This window comes from Lathamus discolor, chromosome 1 (assembly GCF_037157495.1).
Source record: "Lathamus discolor isolate bLatDis1 chromosome 1, bLatDis1.hap1, whole genome shotgun sequence".
Lineage (NCBI taxonomy): Eukaryota > Metazoa > Chordata > Aves > Psittaciformes > Psittacidae > Lathamus > Lathamus discolor.
Genome location: NC_088884.1, coordinates 82,988,443 through 83,000,863, shown reverse-complemented (window position 1 = coordinate 83,000,863; position 12,421 = coordinate 82,988,443).

Sequence of the window (12,421 nt, the reverse complement as noted above, 5' to 3'; positions counted from 1 at the left end):
TTGCTTTTCTTGTTTGACAGTCAGTGGAAAATTAATGATCTATACATCACTAATCGTTTACTATGGTGTCATGTACTTCATACCTTTTTTCTTTGAAACATGGGAATGCAACACATAACAGAAACAGTTTTTTTCCAAAATATTTGGATATCTGTGATATACCCAGTCTATACTTCAATTACTTACTGTTGAAAACTATTTTCCACCATTGCCTCTCTAACACTGTGTTCATAAAGAGTTGTTTACAGTCAAGAAATATCAATTTTATACAAAATACAGGTTTTGGACTAGCTGATGTGGAAAAATTACATAAGTTATAGAAAGACTGCCTCATCAAGAATATCTTTAATCTAAACCATAGTGAAGTATTTTCAAAACACAAAATCCAATTTTCTAAAACTGATGCTTACATTTGACACAATTGTGCATCTAGACACTCAAATTCGCAGGGGGCAACTACATTTTAGTGTAAAGTGAAACTGAGTATTAGTACCCCGCCATGAAGAGATGGCTTCCGCTACTCAAAGGCTCCCACTGCTAAGGTTGCTCAGTTCTTTCAGAATAAAACTAGCTGGAACGCTCCATAATACAACATTGATTACTATACTTATGCTGAGCTAATCTGTACTTCCAAAAAAATTAATCCTACACTAAAGATTGAAAGTCATTAATGGGGCTCAAGGGAGGAAGATCTCACAGACTTCAAAGCAAAACTATTTGCTCTTCAAATGTCCAGTCTATGAACAAATACACAGTCCGCTGGAAATAAAGAGATCTTTTGGAGTACTTTAAAGACCTCCAGCGTGGAGGAGCAAGCATACCCATTAGACTGCAAAACTGATATTTAGCCTGGTAATAGGCAGCCTCCCACATGGGACCGGCAAAGAACTTCGAAGGTACTAAGTCAATGGAGCAGGATTCACCAACTACTCACTCTGCCTCAACCATTAGAAAAACTGAACAAGGTTGAACTTACCAGATACTCCTGTGCCTTTCAGTCTCAAATTCACAAGAGTTTTTAACATAAATTAGAAACTTCAGGTTGTTCACAGTATAATATGGCTCTGAACATTAGCAATAAGATGATCTGATTGGGAGTTAGGGGTTTTGAACAGAAATTAATTACCAGGTGTGTTTTTTTTCTTTGTAAAGATGTAAATGTCAAATAAAAATCCCATTATATCTAAATAATGAAGGAAAAAAAGGCAGAATTTCTGTACTGTGATAAACTGATATAATTAAGTAGTTAAATAAAACTGCAATCAAAGGAGGAACTGGATAAAAATAGGGTCCATATTCCCCCTGCCATACCCTAAGCACATTCAATCAGTGGTTAAATTCTATTGGGTTTTGTTACATTCCAGCGGACTTCAAAAGAGTCACGGTATAGATCTGAGAAAGTATCTGTGGTGGGCCAGGAGGGAAACTAATGTCAAACTCAAGTGGCAAACAAAACTTTCAACAAAGACTTCATTTCCCTGAACAATACATTTTTAGTCAGCTTTTTTGTTTTAATCAGAAGTTCATTCCTTTTAGTGATGAGCAATGCTGAAAAATAACATTAGAAAATGTGAAATGTTTACCTTTTATATACTTAATATATTACTTTGAATTTCAAAATAAATACAGAAAAAATAGAATCTAAAAATGCACAAGAAGTTTAATTCTAATCAACTAAGTTTTGGAGTTGTTAGAGTGGGGAATACTTCAGCTCACACATTTTAAACATAATGGTAGGGAATGGTATCAGTGAGGACAGGAGAATACAGCTATTAGGCAGGAATTAGCAACTTACATCAATACAATTAAAATTGTTTTTCCTTTGCACATCAGGGTCTTGGCCATAAGCCTGAATTCTAAGAATAATAAAGTATGCTGCTGGCTTTTTTACAAATATACACGCACAACATTTCTGAAATAATTTTTAACATTTACTGACCTGCTTGCATAAAGATGCCAATTAACTATGTCTTTATATGAAGAAGAAAACTTAGCGTGGTGCTTCATAGTACTACATCAAAATCAAAAGTCTTGTAGCACCTACCATCTTTGCAACAAGAGCGAGAGCATTTCTTATAGAGAAATAACACCTTTTCCTTAAAAGTAGTAGAAATTTTTATTTGCCTTATGAATACTTTTCCCCTATCTGACAGGCAGTCTAACTTAGCTGTAAAAAAGGACGTGCAAGAGAAGAAACCTAAGCAACCTTGAATTAAACTATTAGTAACACAAGAGCTTAAACTTTTAAACTAAACTTCAGAGTGTCCCACAAACTTTAACCAATTTCCAATGAGAAACGTGAGGGGTATATTTTTAGCAACATCAGTTTATATGAATAAAATACTAGCTTGAAGAAATTACTACTCATGTATATGTAATTCACATAGAACTGTAGAACCATAGAATATATAAGGCTAGAAAGCACCTAAAGATCATCTAGTTCAACCCCCTACTATGGGCAGGGATGCCTCATACTAGACCATGCTGCCCAAGGCTCTGTCCAACATGGCCTTGAACACTGCCAGGGATGGAGTATTTACCGCTTTCTTGGGAAACGTGTTACAGTGTCTCTGCACCCTCACAGTAAGGAACTTCTTCCTTATATTTAACATGAACTTCTGCTGTTTAAGTTTTAACCCATTACTTCTTGTCTTGTCTCTACACTCCCTGACGAAGAGTCCCTCTCTGGCACCCTTGTAGGTCCCCTTCACATACTGGAAGACTGCTATGAGGTCTCCAGGCAGCCTTCACTTCTCCAGCGAGCCTTCCCTTCTCCGGGCTGAGCAGCCCCAACTTAGCTTGTATTCATACAGGTGTTCCAGCCCACTTATCATCCACATGGTCCTCCCTCTGGACTTGCTCCAACAGTTCCATGTCCTTCTATACATAGAATTTGGCATTCCCATTACTATAACTCGTCATTGTTCATGCATTTTTTATTTAAAGTTGTAGCCTACTGCTAATTGCTACTGTTAATGTATTAAAGCATCCCCTCAGTTTACAGATGGAGATCCCACTCATCATAGGAATTTCCAAATTTCAGGCTATACATTGCTAAAGCAACCTTCCTTTTACAGGCCTAAAATTTCCTTGTGAAGTTCAAAATAAGGATGCCAAGAACTTATTATTTTGCTGTTTGTTACCGCTGCTCGGTGACCAAGTAAATGTTTTATTCTCTAACTATATGTGCATTAGTGATATCACTCAGCAGTGATGCTAATAGGAATTAGGAAGCCACTGGGCAGTTGAAGAATATTGCATTTATTCTGCGCCACCCCCCCCCCCCCACCCCGATCTAACCTTCCCCAGCAAAAAGCTTTCCTATATGCAGGCCATACAGTAATATCATTTCAATTGTATGGATTTACATGGCCTCATATGCTCTCTATTTCTTTTGACTGTCACAGGCAAAAATCAAAATGTGTAAACTTAATGTAACTTTTTTATGAATACTTAAAACATAATTGCATCTTCTTTATGGGCCTTCTGCTAGCTTAGTGTCATTAAAATTCATTTTTATGAATGTGCAATGCAAAGAAAAAGCTGCTAACATGTCACAATAAACCAACTGCCTGAAACCCTGCAGAAAAAAAAAAAAAAAAAGGTAACATTTGCCTTGTACCTTCTAGTTTACGAGAGTAGATATCAAGAAGCAGCTGTAAAATGGTCATAAAATAAAATTGGAATTTATATCAAAATCATTCTTAATACCTTCGGGCTTTTCCATCTCTGCATAGTTTACCCTGAGAGATTTAGTGGTAGAGTTTTATGTTAGTGGGCTGAAAGTTATAGTGGAGTTGTCAGTAATACTACCTCTTTTTGGTGTGTCTGCCTATATATCAGTCTGTTTATTTTTAAATAGCAAGATAGTAACCACCAGAAGGTGGAATATGAAAATGCTATTGACAACAGCTGAACAGTCATAGAGCTGTTAACCATCCTTAATGAAAATGCTGCTGAATGCAAGCATTTTTAGGGGTTTGGGTTTATTTTGGTTTTTTGTTGTGTGGTAGAATACTTGTACACCACCCTTCCCAACCAGGTTCCCCACAGACACTGTTCTGACTTCTACTTACAACTTCTGTCAAGAGATTTCTTTAAAAAATAAACCAAACCAAACAGTAAAAAAAAACAGTATGAGAAACTGCAATATCTACATACATGCTGAATGAATTATGAAACATCTCCTGTATGGTGGTGTCTGAGGCAATGATGGAAAGCAGTTTTCATCAAGACATTTGAAAAAGAGAATGTTGACGTTAAGTCGTCTTCTGACATAAAGAAGATGTGTATGTGTACATATATGTAATAAGAAAAGTGCAAGAAGCATGTTTATCAAAATTGCAGGAGCTTCATTAAAAACAAAAACAAACAAAAAACCCAAACACAAGAAAAACAAAAATATCACAGAAAATGTATTGTAAATGCTAGCATCTCACTCCAGGTCCTGTCTCACGAGTAACAACATGATCTAGTAATTTCCACCTAGGGAAGAAAAGCAAAACTAAACTAAACCAAACCAACATTCACATAAAATATAAGGCTTGCTTGGCATCAAAACCATGAGATTTCTACTTCCACACTCAGATATGATGCTTCCCAGTGCCTGGTGAAGTTTTACAACAAACATTTGCACAGCTTTACTACCTTGTCAGCTGAGTCTCAAGTCTAACCTCAATACTTGTTAAGCTCAGCTTTTATCTTTTCTCCACAAGCTTGTAAAAATGTGTCATTACAGAACTCAAACAATGAAGATTCCTGTTCCCAAATGGTATAGAATTCCAAGCCAAAAATCTGTACTGGTAACTTTTAGGTAAGGAGATTCCCAGGAATAAGAGGAATATGAACTTATACAACCAAAGTACAGTCTGAAATGATTTCATATTTGGAAAACAAAAAGCACAGATGTTGAATGTATTTCCATTTCTTTGATTACTACTTTGTACAGTGATGTATAAAACAGATTAGTAGAGAAAACTGAAATGAAGTAAACAACAAAAGAAAATAAAGAACAATTACCTACAGTTGTTTACAGTATGATTACACAGGGAACTGTCAGGCATCTTCTTTTGATTAGAGCAGAAGAATCTTATTTCAGTTTCATGAAAATTAGGAAGAAAGAATTCTGCAAGGCATAAAAACAGATGATGAGCTACAAAGTCTCAACAAGTTACCTGCTCTGGAGCAGTCCTACTGCTACTTGCTTCCCTGTGAACACAGGCCACTCCAGCATGAACTAGAAAACGTTAGCCTAAAACACTGATGACCATCACCTGATAGTGACGGTTATCAATGATGGACACACACCACTGCTAGGCTGAGCTCACATCCATAACACTACAAATCTGAGGACTGCCTGCTGCTGACTAACAGAATACAAGATCTGCAGTTTTCTGGATGCAACTGCTTCCAAGAACAATGCCAAAACTTGACCGTAATACTTTCTCCTTATTTCCAGCCTCCCCTTTACGTCTATATTTATGGATGCTGTTTTAAGATACGCTGCAATGGATGTTTTATAAACAGGTCATGATAGGTTATGACATATTTGTTGCACACAAAAAAAGTCATGAAAATTTTAAGCTTTTATAAAGAACTGCTGATATCCTTTCTTTCTGGGGAAGAAAGAAAGAAGTGGAAGAGGGAACCACGACGGCAGCTGGAAGCAGGGGTGCAAACATCTGGTGCTGTAAGATCTCTTAGCACAGAGAATAACTAGAGCTTGAGGTAGTCACCTTTATGCATAGTACTTGGAAAAGAAGCTTAAATTATCTTGTGTCACACATAGCAATATAAAATTTCATAGTCTTTTAGATTTGGTAGACCTGCAGCAATATCTACAGCAATGGGCACTGCTACTGTAGAGAAGATTTAGGAAGCCCAAAGATACAGTAATTAGGCTGATACGAGGCTATATCAGGGAGAGCCATAATCAAACTTTTTATTATACTCGGCTTTGCTTTGGGGTCCTTAAACACTGTCTCAACTGATGACAGAGCTACAGGCAGTTTAAGATATAAAGCAAGAACAAAACCTGCACAGCATTCTTTTCAAGAGATTAATTTCCGCTGGGAGTAGAAATGCTGGGTTTGAGTCATCCTAATCCTCTTGAGCCACTGCATGCCTTTAATGAAGTGTGGACAAAGCCAGGCAGTGCTTAAGAAACAACAGAAGAGACTCTGTAAAAGAGTTCCAAGCCCACAGAGGATGACACATTTCTTGTTAGAATAAACAGGTTTAAAATTTCTAAAAAATTAATCAAATCTAAATGGGATTTACATTTCCCATGACCAAAAATTCTGATGACTTTGGCTTAGCTACAGGGTGACCAGGTCTAACTTTAACCAGAATTTGATGAAGCCTAATAACCTAGGATTTGCAACTATTTGATTGTCTTGGTTGGGACCAAAGCCAGCTATATAATATATTCCTAGGGAAGTGTGGATGAAAGCATATTTTGTACCAGTTGACTGTTACCACCCATGTATTATACCATCTGGAAGCATGTTGGCAGCTTAAAAAAAAAAAACCTCTATAAAGAGAAAAGCTGCTAAATGGTCTCAGTATGTGCACTAAACTATAAGAGGTTTCCTTAAAAACCTCTTGTTTGCTTTACTATAGGCTGAGACTATAGGAATATAGGAGACTATATGTTGCAGGACGGGGCAAAAGTAGTAACTTACTGTTAGAAGTTTTTTGTTTGTTTCAGAGCAAGTAGATTCCATACAATCAAAGCAGAATCATGCTGGAGAGAAGCAGGATGACAACTGTTTTCAGGCTAAATCAGCCAAGAAAACTTAGGCATCATACTCCAATACTCAATAGCAAGGTGCCCTGTTATCCACTGAAATCCTAAACTGAGTCTGGAGTGGCCAGCGTCTCAGAGACATGAAGAAAATCAGGGACCTTAAAAAGAGGATTTACAGAAGTATGTGGGCCAGGCTATCTGATATTCAGCGAGGAGGCCCAACATCAACTTTAAGTTATTAACTAATTCCACATCCAAGTCCACACTAACAGAGAAGCATGCATATCCTCTGAAGAGTTACAGCTGCAGAGGTAGGAAGCTTTCCTCCCTCCTCCCACTCCACCAGAGGAGTGAGAAAGTTTTTAAGCTGAGTTGTACCTTGTTCCTCAAGAAATCAGGGGGACCACTCAAAGTAAACAATGCTACTAAATGTAAGAAGGCATGACAAAGACCAGCCATAAACCCAAAAATCTTCTTCGGATTTGTTGTTATAAAACAAGTTCGTCTGCAAGTAATTTAATTTAGTTATTTGAGAAAAGCATAGAAGTGCTCTGCACAGCATTAGGTGTCTAAGGCCTATCACAAAAGCAATCAGATCACTCTGGAGACCAGCTGTGCATCAAGCAGATTGCTTTTATCTAAGTGATAAAAACCTTGTAGACTGTGAACAATACGGGGCATAAAACGTAACATTTTTAATGAACAACATAAAAGATGAAAAGAAAGAGCACAAGAAATGGCAATTTAGTCAGAAGATGGGGAAAAGGAGCCTCCCTAACATGACATTTTATAGCAAGTGGGTTTTGCAGGAAGCAGATTTTAGAGGGGGAAACAGTATTTTTCTCCTCTAATTAATCCAGTTGAGGTACCTTGCAAATCAATCAGGAACGTTCCAGCATCAGATGACTGAACCTAAAGAACCAGCATTAATGTATTCTGGACTCATTTCAGAATGAAGATAAGTCACTGAAACTCCATTAATTTCAATGAAGATGCAAAATCGGCCTTTTTACTGAAATCTTCTACATCAACATGAAAGAAAAAGCATAAACCATTAAGCATATAACTGCCTTTTTATCTTATTTCTTTTATGAGGCTCCAAGTAGGACATTAACAGCAGATTATATCTTTTGTGAGACATCTAACAGGGCATTAATGATGGAAGGGTGCCCAATAAATAAAATGATTGTTATTACTACTACTTATAGTTGGCCAGCCAGCACCAACCGATAAAATTTTAACATTTGGAAAGTCAAGAACTATTTCAGCATTCTGCATGTCAAACTGTCCTCTTCAAGTGTTAGCATTGTTTTCTTCAGTCCAACCCAAACACAACTAAAACTTTATTTCACCATCTAAATTTCTTTCTACTTCCTAGAGTAGAGCAACCATGTTTTTGTGCACCTGCACTTACACCACAGCAGGGTACTCCAGAACACGACACACTCCTGTGAAATCTGACTCTTGGGCACAGAACATTAAGCCAGGACATCCGGATAGGTTGTTGTGTGACGTGTTTCCATTGGTTAGTTAGGTACAGATGAAAATCAACTAGCATCTACAGGATAGCAAGTTTTCCAGCTTTTTAACCAGATGCTGATCATTGCCATTGACATCAACAAACACAAAAATCTGCTACAGTGGAGAGCTAAACAAAGGAGGACTTGGGTGTCAGAAAAGATATAGACAGACACTGGAAAACATGAAGTAAAAGGAAAGGGAACAATAAACTTTTGAGCCATACATGTTAATCATCTTGATGTCTGGCATGTCTGCAAAAGAGTAGGAAGGGGATACAAGAGTACCTCCGGTGTCCCAGAACACATCCATCATTGATGTATTTGGTTTCTATGACCCTAATGTTGCCTGCAGTAGTTGGGACTATATGCCCATCCATGGCTTCAGAAAACACTGAATCTAGAATGCTGCCCAGAATATTTTGGATGACAACAAGCCCAGAGACTAGTGGAGATACAGCTTCACAGACCTCCATGAGTTAGCGATCTTAGCAGACATACCAGCACTCAACTATTACGCCATAAAGTAGTATTAAGAATCACACATGGATAGATTACAGCATCTGATGCAGTACAAAAACATTTGTGCTGCTTCTCCATGGCTTTTCAGTTTTTAATACAGATCCCATACCCCAAACCATAATCTACCATTGACAATCTGTTCTGGCTGATTTCAAGGTCTCAAAGATCCTGCAAATGTATGTCAAAAAACTGTCAAAGCACAGCGGTGTCAGTTTCCTGGTGGCGGGCTCCAAGTATTAGACAGCAGCTGAAATACACTTCTTGTTCACACCACAAGACTGTAGACTCTGAGATAAACATAGCAATGCTTTCTTACACAGTTATGGTCTTGTACTTCTTGTATCTGTCCAGCGTTAAGTTTCCCATTGTTTTTTTCTTGTCCTGCAATCTTGATAGCCATAAGCTACTACAATATGCTGGTGTAGGAGGATCACTATGGACAGTGAAAGGCAGTAGGTTTCTCTCTCTTTATGTACGACTTCCATCATAGATCTGAGAATGTGGTAAGCAAACCAAGGAAAAGCTAGAAGGGACTTGCTGGTGACTGATGCAAAGGCTTCTGACTAAGTGTGATGCATGACAACTCCAGGGATGATCGGTACCAGGAAAAAAAAAATAAAGTAAGTGCCATTCTGAAGCCATCCTAAAAGCAGCCAGGGACAGGTGAAACAGAGACTCCCTTTGGAAAGGTCTATCACAGAAGATGTGGCTAAAGAATAGCAGCATATAAGTACAAATTAACAAAACCTAAATTATCTACAGTTCAAGTCTAGAAAAGAGGCCTTATTTGTGATGGGGGCAGAGGCCTTATTTGTGATGGGGGCAGACGACAACACACAAGACACAAACGACACCAACCAAAAACCCCCACAAAACCAAACAAACCAACCAAACCACACACACAACCCCCCCCCCCCCCCAAAAAAAAAACCACACCACCACACTCACCCCATTAGGTAAAGTAGTAACAATTCGACTTCTGTGACAGAGAAGGAAAACAACTCCCCCAACAAACTACATTGTACTATATAGATTCCCACTGTTCAAAGACAGCCTCATAAAATACCATAGCTAAACACAGTAACCACATAATCAGATACAGTATTGCTAATACAGCATATCTGACAATAATCCTTACAATAGCTGTATATCAGCAGGCATAGCATAAAGCTTTCTGCATCAAAGCTTCAGTTTAGAGACAAAACCCACTAGTTTTCCTCATGGAAAGCACTATCAACACCGTAAATGCTGCCTTTAGACTGCAGAATCAAACTAGACTTTTTACTTATGATGTTAAGTTTCAGAACTGTACCAACAACAGAGGCTATCAGATGCTGACATCTTACGTACCAGAACAACATCATAAAGTCTATCTTTGGAAGCCTATATCAAAATTACTGAGGATTTGCAAACACCTAAGGTACAAATATAATAAAAGTCTCAGCTTGATTTAGAGCTCCAGAAGCTGCCATCATCTTGTGACAGCAATGCTGTCTCAGCTTTGAGAGAAAACAATGATTGCAAGCTACAGCCATGTCCAAATAGTAGCTGTGAACTACTGCCAAGGATGGGCAAGTTCTTCAAAGCAGTAGGTAATGCTTTGTCCAATTCATTGTAGCAAGGTCACAAGACTGTGACTAAATTCTTCAGTTAAAAAACAGTCCAGATCTATCATCACTGCAGGTACGACTGATGAATTCAAGGATGCAGTGGGGCAAACCAACTACCATACTGTTATCATGCACATCTTGGGAAGACATTAAAGTCCACAACACAGTATGAGGCATCTTTGAAACTGGCCTGAACATAAGCCACCTAATTCCAATTAATAGTTCTGATGCTCTTAAAAACAAAACAAAACAAAAAAAACTCACAATTGAGGGAACATGGTACTGATATCCGATTGCTGTTCAGTTTGTCTGAGGAAAGATGCTTTATGCAACTTCATTATTAAAAGGTTTTTCCAAGAGTCAAATTTTATACAGCACTGATATTTAGTCAAGACTTGGACACTGAATTGAGCCTGCAACATTTGCAATCACTGCTGAAGAACGCGTTTTTTACATTTTATATGCCTGGCTGTAGTGAGATTCTGCAGGAATTTGATTAAAAATATTTAACTTAATTCTCTAGATGTTGACTTACTATGTCCAGTACATACATTACTGTTTTGATGACCAGCAAAACAACCAACCAACCAAAATAAAAATATAAAAAAAACAACAAAAAAAATTCCAAGAAACAAAAAAACAATTAGAAAAACAAAAAAATGATGCACATTCAAGATAACTTGAATGTAAGGAAATCTGGTATATCACTGGAATTGTTACAACTAAAACTGGCTATTTTGCTGCTACTCATGATGGCATCAACACTGCAGCATGAAAAACCTATGCAGAAGGAGTTTAATATGTCCAACGTTATAAAATATTTGTAATAAGGCATGAGAAGTTCATATCTTGCAGAGATCTGCAACTAAACAAAGCAGTAACTTCACATCAATAAGTCAGTCATGGCCTGTTTACATTGCAGGTTCAGTCTTTGCCAGCTGCCATATTTACAAAATCAGTTCTTCAAACCTGACTCAGGTACTGGATAAGCAGAAAACAGGAGGCACAAACAATTCTGAACAGTGCAGATTAACTGATAGTTAAATACACGCTGTTAACAAATTAGCATGAATACTTAAAGTGAAGACCACTTTACAAGGTTTCAGACAATCTATAAGCTCCTTTTCCTACCAGCGTTTTTTTACCAGCTTTGCTCCTTCTATTCACTATTCAGTAGAAATTAGCTTTCCAAAAGAAAATAATCACTCTCAAATACTAGACTGATACTTTACAGCAGAATGATCCATTTTATCAGATAATTTGGCTTTTTCTGATCATTAAATAAATTGTCCCTTTCAGACTTTATTGATAATAATTTCTCTTTTATAGTTTTTAATTGTGAATAATTTACAAGTAAGTGATTATGTTTATTTGACAGCCAAAAGTCAAGATGCATTTTACTGGTTATTTGGCAGAAAAAGTTACCAGGCCACTGCTTTTACTGTTTACATGCTGCCATTATGTAGAACATGGATGCAAACTGAAGATTTGATTTCTGAAAGAGGTCTGTGTGAAAACATAAATTTTATTTCCTGTGAACATTTATCCTACTAAAATTCACTCATTCACAGGTTCATGGAAATCAAACACTGAAAACACGACACTAAACTTAAGTTCCCCTTAACATTTAGGTGATAATATTTTTTTAGCACCAGTTGATGTGGTCCCATCTTATTTTTATTTCCCTATTTGAAAATCAATGGTTTGTACCAGAAATTCATCATCATAAAATCAGAATTCTGAAAGGGACCCTAGAAGATAATCTAATACATTGCTTGGACTAGCAACGGATCAATTAATCTCATGCAATTCTTGATTGGTATTTGTTTAACTTGTTCTTAAAGGTATCACTTTTTTCAGGGCATCAGATCAAACGATGACGGGGTTTTGTTGTTTATGGTTTGGGGCTTTGTAGTTTCATTTTTTCTAAATAAAATTCTTACAAGATCTCTTAATGCCCCATCCCTGGCAGTGTTCAAGGCCAGGTTGGACAGGGCTTTGAGCAACCTGGTCTAGTGGAGGGT